Below are 10,185 nucleotides of genomic sequence, written 5' to 3'. Positions count from 1 at the left end.
TTGGCAAACCCCCAATTGCTGTGGGTTGCTTCTGAGCAGTAAAATTTAACTGTCAAATCCGTTTGTTGGCTATTAGCATCACGGGAGTCGAACACGAATTTGTGTAATGATTGCCACCTAGTGGAGGATTAACAATTGTCAGATCTCTTGTTTCCAATTAAGCAGATGCTGCTTGAGAATGAATAGCATTGACTTTAAATTTTCAGAGCCCATTCTTGTTGATACAGTGAATTCATGCTAACTTTTACATATTAAGATTTAAATGAAATAATTTAGGAAGAAAGAAGTTACAACTGTCAAGGAATCAGCATTATATTCTAGAATGTGTCCATTTCTCTGTTCTCGCCATAATCTAGTCTGCAGACATCTTGTCTTCACACCTCTCAGAACATCAGGTTGGTCCATGGCATTGAATCTATTGAACAGAAAGTAACAAATGCCTTAGATGTTTCAGTAAGATTTATGTGTTCCAAAGATGGTACAACATGCACTTAATACCGAGAATCCTATCAGGCAGGGTCCAGTGGAAAAACCACAGTAGGTATTGCTTCAGAGGGAGTTAATACAAGGAGGCTGAAGTAGCAAAAAGGGACCTCGAGGTAGCAAATAGTTTAGGAAGCAGGTGTAGCGCCTGGGATGAAGTAGCATTCCCATAACGCGGGAGCCACAGGAGAGGTCTTCACATCTCTGGAGGAGATGCCACACCAGTGCTCTGGTGAAGGAGACACCCAGCTAGTGGTTGGTGCTCAAGTCTGATCAGGGAGGGACACTGGCGCGTACACTATTAACGGGGCTACAGCCACTAGTGCTGGCCCTTCCATGGCTGGTGCCGGAGCAACCAACTTGGATGCTGACAGGAGCTAGAAAAAGGGAAGTCTCTTCTCTTGCTGCCATCCATTCTCCCACCACTGCCTCCTTCTCAGCACCCAGCCAGCCCTCAGGGAAGGAAGGGCCAGGGGTCTGCAGGGCCCAGCCCCAGGGGGACAGAACAGCATAGAAGGGTGGGCTTGGATCTGGAGAGGAAACTTCCTACCATAATGGCCCCAAGGTATGGCAGCCCCAGCCCTGCCCTTGGCCAGCTATGGCATAAGAGAAACCACCCTGTTAATCTCACCTGGAGGCTAACTATAAAATTCCATCAAACCGTTGACCCTTGAGTAACATGAATCCAGTTACATGTGGATTTTTTTTCAACAAATACTACAGTATCGCATGATCCCAGGTTGGTTGAACCCACAGATGTGGAACTCACAGGGGAAACACAAACAGGAGAACAGACTATAAAATTTATGTGGGGCTTCCCTGGTGGCTCAGTGGTAAAGAAACTGCCTGCCAATTCAGGAGACCTGCCAATCAGTTCGATCCTTGATCCAGGAAGATCCCACATGCCTCGGAGCAACTAAGCCCATTGTTGTTCAGTTGCTAAGTTGTACCTGACTCTGCAGCCCCATGGACTGCAGCACGCCAGGCTTCCCTGTCCATCACCATCTCCCGGAGCTTGCTCAAGCTCATGTCCATTGAGTCAGTGATGCCATCCTATCATCTCATCCTCTGTCGTCCCCTTTTCCTCCTGCCTTCAATCTTTCCCAGCATCAGGGTCTTTTCCAATGAGTCAGCTCTTTGCATCAGGTGGCCAAAGGATTGGAGCTTCAGCTTCAGCAGCAGTCCTTCCAGTGAATATTCAGGGTTGATTTCCTTTAGGATTGACTGGTTTTATTTCTTTGCTGTCCAAGGGACTCTCAAGAGTCTTTTCCACTAAGCCCATATCCCACAACTCTGAGCCTGTGCTCTAGAGCCTGGGAGCCACAACTACTGAGCCCGTGTGCTGCAACTCCTGAAGCCCGTGAGTCCTAGAGCCCTTCTCTGCAACAGGAGAAGTCACTGCAATGAGAAGCCCAAGCACCACAACTGGAGAGTAGCCTCCACTCTCCACAGCTAAAGAAAAGCCTGCACTGCAGTGAAGACCCAGCACAGCCAAAAAGAAAAAGTGATTTTCAACTGCAGAGGGTGGGAGCCCCTAAAGCCCCACATTGGCCAAGGGGTTACTCTAGTTCTCATTGCCTATGATTCTAAATTGATTCCCAAGTCTAAGATGACCTCAGTGACTCCCCGAGTCCAAGCAGATGGCTGTGATAGGGGTAGTTTCTGGGAGATCTGCATTCTGATGGTGTGTGTGGTAAGAAGGTTTGAACTTGTATAAATACAAGCCAGTCCCATTGGGAGCTGTCATCTCCCTCCTTCATCTCCACTCTCCTTTACTGAGATGAGGACAAGGATTGGCCGCAATGATTCATGGCTCGTCTGCAAGGTTGCCTTACATTCTCTGTTGTCGGTGCAGGAACTGTGGGGAAGGCGGGTAAATACCTAGTTCTCTTCTATTTATAGCCTGAAACTCTGCTGAGAGGAGGTAAAACCTTACAGTCATTTTAAAACCCGGGAGTGGAGTGGTATCTACAAAGGTGGCCACTTCAGCTGTTTACACCGCCCTGAAGTGTGGGGCCAAGAATGCAGCCCACGGGTCTGTGCGCTGAGCGTGTTCCAACAAAGAGCCGCTCCGCTCATGAATGGAGCAGCCATGCGGCTGGGCTGGAAAGCACAGCCTAGCCTTTTTGCAGTGTTTCAGTCCTGAAGCATAGGTGCTGCGTAGGTGGTAAGAAAAGCAAACCATCCACTCCACAGTAGACTGGTAACTGATATTTGCTTATTTTTCTCAAATTTACTCTAGGTGTTCCCAAAGGCAGCTGTTGTAATGGAAAATTAAAGAACAAGCATGAAATGGATGGGGTCGGGGGGGCTATTTTCAGGTTTAGCCGGAGTTCGATGAGGCGTCTTATGTTTAAGTGTCTTTTGTTGCCTGTAATCAATTTATTTATGAAGAGAGAATTTCAAATCCCAGAGTGTAAGTTTTACTCATCTTTTTGTCCTGTTTTATTCCTACAGGGTCAATCGGCCTCTTTTTGATCACGGCTTCTTTCTTTCTATTTTAACAACTTAAATTCTTTAAATTGCTCAAATGTTAAGAAGGAGATACACATGCCACAAAAAGCTCTCTTAAAAATACACTCTTATCTACTCATCTAATTGCTTCATAGTTTTGACTGCTCCTTTTTTTATAATTTTTTAAATTTATTTTTAATTGAAAGATACCTGCTTTACAATATTGTGTTGGTTTCTGCCATACATCAACGTGAATCAGCCATGTGTATATATATGCCCCCGCCCTCTAGAACCTCCCTCCCACCTCGCACCCCATCCTACCCTCTAGGTTGTCACAGAGCACCAGTTTGAGCTCCCTGATCACCATTTCTTTACACTAAAAAGTGAATGAATCTTCTGAAATATGCACCGATGGCATTCCTAATTTAAATGGGGTTCCATCAATACTGGGGCTTCCTTGGTGGCTCAGAAAGTTAAGGATCTGCCTGTAATGCAGGAGACGTGGGTTCAATCCCTGGGTCAGGAATATCCCCCTGAAGAAGGGGAATGACACCCCACTCCAGTATTCTTGCCTGGAAAATCCCATGGGCAGAGAAGCCTAGTAGGCTACAGTCCATGGGGTCACAAAGAGTCAGACGCAACTGAGAGACTAACACACTTCCATCAGTATTGGGAGCGGGGAGAAACAAAAAGCAGATGACATCACCAATGTGTTACGTGATCCTCAGCTCATTCAAGACAAATCTAAGAATCATAATGGATATGAGTTGTAGTCAACCTTTTCATTATTTTTGAGCTTTGATCACAGAGGAATTGTGTTGCTATTAAAAGCTAAATATGACAATAATGGGAAATTATGACATATTAAGAAATAAATGGATGTTCAATAAAGGTGAACTGCAGGCAGGGATCTATAAAAGACTGAACATTTCAGAGTCTTCCTGAGACCAGCTCTGTTACAGGCATTTGAAAGATAAAAACCAACAGAACTTGGTCCCTGCCTTTACCCACAGCACTGGGAGAGAGCTGCAAACAAGTGATCACCACCCGGGAAACAGAGGAAGGGATGAGAATTAAACAGGTGAGAATGGAGTGGCTGACTTGAAGGACAGCTGGGGGTCCCCAGACAGAGCAAGGGAAGGAACATTCCAGATAAGGCAACAATATGTGCAAAGGCAGAGAGGGGTCAAGGACAGCAAGGATGACGTTCAACCTTCAGTGCACACACAGACGCTTCCCAGACAACGCGTACCTCACTCCCCTGCAATACGCTCTTCCATGGGTTTCATTTTTTTGAAGACTTCATCATGCTCAAGCTACAGGTTGAAAAGCATTGTGATAGAGCCTCCATGACACTCTAGTCCCTGGAGAATAAAGGGCTGCTGTTCCTTACCAGTTAGCGGAGAGGTCAGACTAGGATTTGAGAAAGACAATAGCACAGTAATCCTAGCGAGAGCCCCTTAGAGTCAGGAAGACTGGAATCTGTTTCCATTCCGCAGACGTGTGTTGCACATTGTGCAAGTGCTAGATACGTGCAAACAGGCAAGGTCCCCACCTTCTAAAAGAGGGGCAGAGGGGGCTTGAATCCAGGATCTTCCACTTCACGGCAGAGGCCTCTAAGTCCTTTACTTAACCTCTCTGAGCTCAGGATGATTACTCATTAAAATGGTTCGCCTGAGGTGGGAAACATGGCACCTGGCTTAGAATAAGGGTTCGGTAAATATCAGGTTGTTAGTTCTAAAAGGTCTTGTTAGGTCTTCATAGAAACATTCAACTTCAGCTTCTTCAGCATTACTGGTTGGGGCATAGACTTGGATCCCCATGATATTGGATGGTTTGAATGATATTGAATGGTGAATAATGAATGATATTGAAACGAACAGAGATCATTCTGTCATTTTTGAGATTGCATCCAAGTAACTGCATTTCAGACTCTTTTGTTGACTATGATGTCTACTCCATTTCTTCTAAGGGCTTCTTGCCCACAATAGTATATATAATGGTCTAATGTGAAAATGCGAAGAGCTGACTCATTTGAAAAGACCCTGATGCTGGGAAAGATTGAAGGCAGGAGGAGAACGGGACGACAGAGGATGAGATGGTTGGATGGCATCACCGACTCAATGGACATGAGTTTGGGTAGGCTCTGGGAGTTGGCAATGGACAGGGAGGCCTGGCGTGCTGCAGTCCATGGGGTTGCAAAGAGTTAGACGTGACTGAGCAACTGAACTGAACTGAAGTGAAATATCAGGTTTCTCCCTGTTGGTGTGAAGGGGCTTGAGGAGAGAAGTGAAGACTGGCAAGGAAACAAGATTTTTTTTGTAGCGTATTTTATTGAAGTACAGTTGATTTACAATGTTGTGTTAAATTCTGATGTACAGCAGAGTGATTCAGCTATACATATATTTTCTTTTCATATTCTTTTCCATGATGGTTTATCCCAAGATATTGAATATAGTTTCCTTCACTCTACAATAGGACCTTGGTGTTTATCTATTCTAAATATAATAGCTTGCATCTGCTTATTCCAGCCCCACAAACCCACCCCTCCCCCTTGGCAACAACAAAGCTGTGCTTTATGTCTGCATATCTGTTTGTTTCATAGATAAGTTCATTTGTGCCATAGTTTAGATTCCACATAGAAGTTGATCTCATATGGTATTTGTCTTTCCCTGTCTGACTTACTTCACTTAATAAAATAGTCCATCCATGTTGCTGCAAAAGGTATTGTTTAATTCTTTTCAATGACTGAGTAGTATTCAATTGTATATATGTACCATATCTTCTTTATCCATTCATCTGTCAATGGACATTTAGATTGAAACAAGATTACTTTCATTTTCTTCTTCAGCCATTCTAGAAAATGTATAGGTTATATTGAAGTGATGGACTAGGGTGTTTTGCTTTTAATAACTTTGATTAAATTTCCAGAGAAAGTGAAAGTCACTCAGTTGTGTCTGACTCTTTGTGACCCCATAGACTGTAGCCTGCCAGGCTACTCTGTCTGTGGAATTCTCTAGGCAAGAATACTGGAGTGGGTAGCCATTCCCTTCTCAAAAGTGGCTTGGCATTACATTGGAACACACATGTTTGTTTAGCCTGGGTTCACAGTTTGGTCCTAGTAGTCAAAGGGACCTGGATTGGAAAGATGAAAAGATGTATCCAAGAAGGACAATAACAAATGTGTAGGGTTGTTGTATGAGGATTAAATGAGTTAGTGCTTCTACATTACTTTTGAAGCATTTGTAATGTACTGGCACATAGTAAATACTCTATAAGTATTTGATAAATTGAAAAATCTAATAGAAATGAGGTGAATCTGAATTCTGCTTTGAGACGGTAATTGAACAGATATTTAAGCTTGAATCCATATCAGTCCACCAGAGGGGCTCCTTGCATGGTAGGGGGCGCATTGCTGTTTTCAGAGGACCCTTGTCTGATCCATCTGCTGGTGTAGTGGTGAATGGAGGAATCCAGAGCATTCCAGCCTTCTCAGATCAGATTATTGTTGCAACAAATGCTCCAGCCACAGCCAAATGAGTTCTAACTCCCAGAGAGATAGATGGGGATGCACAGATTTTTATCTTCCATTAAGACAGAGAGACCCTAGAGAAGGAAATGGCAACCCACTCCAGTATTCTTGCCTGGAAAATCCCACTGACAGAGGAGCCTGGCGGGCTGCAGTCCATGGGGTGGCAAAGAGTCAGACACAACTTAGCAACTGAGTACAATAAAGTGAGAAGTTACAACACTTTCACTATTCATTTCTTAAGATAGTCACAATAGTCAAATCCTATTGTCTTCAGGATTTAGTGTCCAATGATCCTAGCTGTCCTTGCCTATGTATCAATTCTGTTAGGAGGTGGAGATGTTGGAGCCGGGTGAGGGAAATTCACATAGCCGGCTGTGACTATGTCTTCCCCGAGGGCATGTCTTCCCTCTGTGTGCTGAGCCTCCTTGCAGTCCTGGCAGCAAGAGGCAGCAGTTACACAGTGTGGAGGCTTCTGATTACGCCCAGGGCTTTCTCAGTCCCGTTTACGGTTTACCCACGTGGCCCTCCTGGCCAGCCATCCTCCAGAGCAGGGACAGCCAAGGAGGAGGGTACACTGGTTCAGCTGTCTTGGTCCACAAGGTCTGGCCTCCCAGACTTTGAAGTCTTCAGTGGACCGTCCTCAGAAATCTCCAAGGAATTTTGTGCTCCTTTAGGGAAGGAGAACCATTCAGAACAGACCTCTGTCAAGGTGGGCTGAATGCAGATGTTCTTGGGTCCAAATGGGAAGCCCATGAGAGGCAGGACAAGTGAGGGCCTGAGAGAGCCATTCTTCATCTCACTGTAGCTGACTCGTGAAACACGGCGGAGGTGCAGACCTGGAGGGCCACGGTGTCCCGGGGAGGTCGGATCTGCGAGCCCGGGGCGCAGAGCAGCAGGGGTGGGGGGCACGGCAGGGTGGGGTTTCATATCCAAGGGCCTCAAGGTTGCTCTGGCCTCTTGATAATGGCACAAAGCCAGCCTTTCCGTAAAGCTGTTTCCATGCCCTGGAATGGAGAATAAGATGGAAAATGTGGGCAGGAGCAGTCAAATTTCATGAAGAAAATGATGAAAGGAAACTTCCCATTAAGAAGAGATGGTACAACTCTGGGCTCTGAGTAATCTTCAAGAGGAAAACATCCCTTTCCCAATAATGTAAGGAGAAGTCACGCTACAAGTTTTAAAAATAATTACAAGGAAATGAACACCTGACACCAAAACACATGATTACTTACCCTAGTGATCATGTTCAGGCTGTTATTATTAGGCTAATAATTACTTGTGAATACACAGGAGTGAAAGCAGTATGAATTACACTGATTCAGTTTCTTCCTTTTATTTTTTTTTAGATGTAATGATTTTTTCATGTATTTGTCTGTCAGAAAGATACATAAAGTTCATGAGAATAAAATTCTAAATAGAGTGAACTGTACCAAACTTTTCCCATCACGCCCCATCAGTCATTTTATGCCCCTTTGCTTAAAGAGAGGACACTGAAAGATGACCTCCCCGGGTCAGCAGGTGCCCAATATGCTATTGGAGATCAGTGGAGTAATAACTTCAGAAAGAGTGAAGGAATGGAGCCAAAGCAAAAACAACAACCAGTTGTGGATGTGACTGGTGATAGAAGCTAGGTCCGATGCTATAAAGAGCAATATTGCATAGGAACCTGGAATGTTAGGTCCATGAATCAAGGCAAATTGGAAGTGGTCAAACAGGAGATGGCAAGAGTGAACGTCGACATTCGAAGAATCAGCGAACTAAAATTGACTGGAATAGGTGAATTTAACTCAGATGACCATTATATCTACTACTGTGGGCAAGAGTCCCTTAGGAGAAATGGAGTAGCCATCATAGTCAACAAAAGAGTCCGAAATGCAGTACTTGGATGCAATCTCAAAAACAACAGAATGACCTCTGTTTGTTTCCAAGGCAAACCATTCAATATCACCATTCAATCCAAGTCTATGCCCCGACCAGTAACACTGAAGAAGCTGAAGTTGAACAGTTCTATGAAGACCTAGAAGACCTTCTAGAATTAACACCCAAAAAAGATGTCCTTTTCATTATAGGGGACTGGAATGCCTGTTACCTGGAGTAACAGGCAAATTTGGCCTTGGAGTACAGAATGAAGCAGGTCAAAGGCTAACAGAGTTTTGCCAAGAGAACGCACTGGTCACAGCAAACACCCTCTTCCAACAACACAAGAAAAGACTCTACACGTGGACATCACCAAATGGCCAACACTGAAATCAGATTGATTATATTCTTTGCAGCCAAAGATGGAGACACTCTATACAGTCAGCAAAAACAAGACCAGGAGCTGACTGTGGCTCAGATCATGAACTCAGCAGTGGCCACAGAACTGGAAAAGGTCAGTCTTCATTGCCCTAAGATAGGCAATGCCAAAGAACGCTCAAACTACCACATAATTGCACTCATCTCACATGCTAGTAAAGTAATGCTCAAAATTCTCCAAGCCAGGCTTCAGCAATACTTGAACCGTGAACTTCCAGATGTTCAAGGTGGTTTTAGAAAAGGCAGAGGAACCAGAGATCAAATTGCCAACATCTGCTGGATCATAGAAAAAGCAAGAGAGTTCCAGAAAAACATCTATTTCTGCTTTATTGACTATGCCAAAGCCTTTGACTGTGTGGATCACAGTAAACTGTGGAAAATTCTGAAAGAGATGGGAATACCAGACCACCTGATGTGCTTCTTGAGAAATCTGTATGCAGGTCAGGAAGCAACAGTTAGAACTGGACATGGAACAACACACTGTTTCCAAATAGGAAAATAAGTACTTCAAGGCTGTATGTTGTCATCCTGCTTATTTAACTTCTATGCAGAGTACATCATGAGAAATGCTGGGCTAGATGAATCACAAGCTGGAATCAAGATTGCCAGGAGAAATATCAATAACCTCAGATATGCAGATGACACCACCCTTACGGCAGAAAGTGAAGAAGAACTAAAGAGCCTCTTAATGAAAGTGAAAGAGGAGAGAGAAAAAGTTGGCTTAAAGCTCAACATTCAGAAAACTAAGATCATGGCATCCAGTCCCAGCACTTCATGGCAAATAGATGGGGAAACAGTGGAAACAGTGGCTGACTTTGTCTTTTTGGGCTCCAAAATCACTGCAGATGGTAACTGCAACCATGAAATTAAAAGATGCTTACTCCCTGGAAGGAAAGTTATGACCAATCTAGATGGCATATTATTAAGCAGAGACATTACTTTGCCAACACAGTTCCGTCTAGTCAAGGCTATGGTTTTTGCAGTAGTCATGTATGGATGTGAGAGTTGGACTACAAAGAAAGCTGAGCACCAAAGAATTGATGCTTTTGAACTGTGGTGTTGGAGAAGACTCTTGAGAGTCCCTTGAACTGCAAGGAGATCCAACCAGTCCATCCTAAAGGAGATCAGTCCTGAGTGTTCATCGGAGGGACTGATGTTGAAGCTGAAACTCCAATACTTTGGCCACGTGAGGTGAAGAGCTGGCTCATTTGAAAAGACCCTGATATTGGGAAAGATTGGAGGCAGGAGGAGAAGGGGATGACAGAATGAGATGAGAGGTTGAGATGAGGATGAGCTGGAAGAAATAAAAAGCCTCTTGATGAAAGGTTCTGGATGGCATCACCAACTCAATGGACATGAGTTTGGGTAAACTCCGGGAGTTGGTGATGGACAGGGAGGCCTGGCGTGCTGCAGTTCATGGG

This window comes from Cervus elaphus, chromosome 11, assembly GCF_910594005.1.
Source record: "Cervus elaphus chromosome 11, mCerEla1.1, whole genome shotgun sequence".
NCBI lineage: Eukaryota > Metazoa > Chordata > Mammalia > Artiodactyla > Cervidae > Cervus > Cervus elaphus.
Note: the sequence above shows the minus strand (reverse complement) of the source record.